We start from the raw sequence: 1007 nt of genomic DNA, 5'->3' as shown, positions 1-1007 counted from the left end.
TCATCATAAACATCATCATCATCAACAACATAAATAATATAAACAACAAGATCATCAACAACAACATCAACAACAAAATTACCATCAACAATGGCTGGGTATCTGACAGAGTAGCTGACTGAGTAGCTGACTGAGTAGGTGAGTAGCTGATTGAGTACCTGACTGAGTAGGTGAGTACCTGAGTGAGTAGCTGCCTGAGTACCTGAGTAGCTGACTCAGTACCTGAGTAGCTGACTGAGTAGGTGAGTAGCTGATTGAGTACCTGACTGAGTAGCTGACTGAGTAGGTGAGTAGCTGTGTGAGTACCTGAGTGAGTAGCTGACTGAGTAGCTGAGTACCTGAGTGAGTAGCTGACTGAGTAGCTGTGTGAGTACCTGAGTTAGTAGCTGAGTACCTGAGTGAGTAGCTGACTGAGTAGCTGACGGAGTACCTGAGTAGATGACTGAGTAGGTGACTGAGTAGGTGAGTAGCTGGCTGAGTAGCTGCCTGAGTACCTGAGTGAGTAGCTGACTGAGTAGCTGAGTACCTGAGTGAGTAGCTGACTGAGTAGCTGACGGAGTACCTGAGTAGATGACTGAGTAGGTGAGTAGCTGGCTGAGTAGCTGCCTGAGTACCTGAGTACCTGAGTGAGTAGCTGACTGAGTAGCTGCATGAGTAGCTGAGTACCTGAGTAGCTGACTGAGTAGGTGAGTACCTGAGTGAGTAGCTGAGTAGATGACTGAGTAGCTGACTGAGTAGGTGAGTAGCTGACTGAGTAGCTGACTGAGTAGCTGAGTACCTGAGTAGATGACTAAGTAGCTGACTGAGTAGGTGAGTAGCTGTGTGAGTAGCTGTGTGAGTACCTGAGTGAGTAGCTGACTGAGTAGGTGAGTACCTGAGTGAGTAGCTGACTGAGTAGGTGAGTAGCTGACTGAGTAGGTGAGTAGCTGTGTGAGTACCTGAGTGAGTACCTGAGTGAGTAGCTGTGTGAGTACCTGAGTGAGTAGCTGACTGAGTAGCTGAGTACC

Source organism: Petromyzon marinus, chromosome 78 (genome assembly GCF_048934315.1).
Source record: "Petromyzon marinus isolate PM22_M1 ecotype Great Lakes invasive population chromosome 78, UKy_Petmar_22M1.pri1.0, whole genome shotgun sequence".
NCBI classification, from domain to species: Eukaryota; Metazoa; Chordata; class Hyperoartia; order Petromyzontiformes; family Petromyzontidae; genus Petromyzon; species Petromyzon marinus.
Note: the sequence above shows the minus strand (reverse complement) of the source record.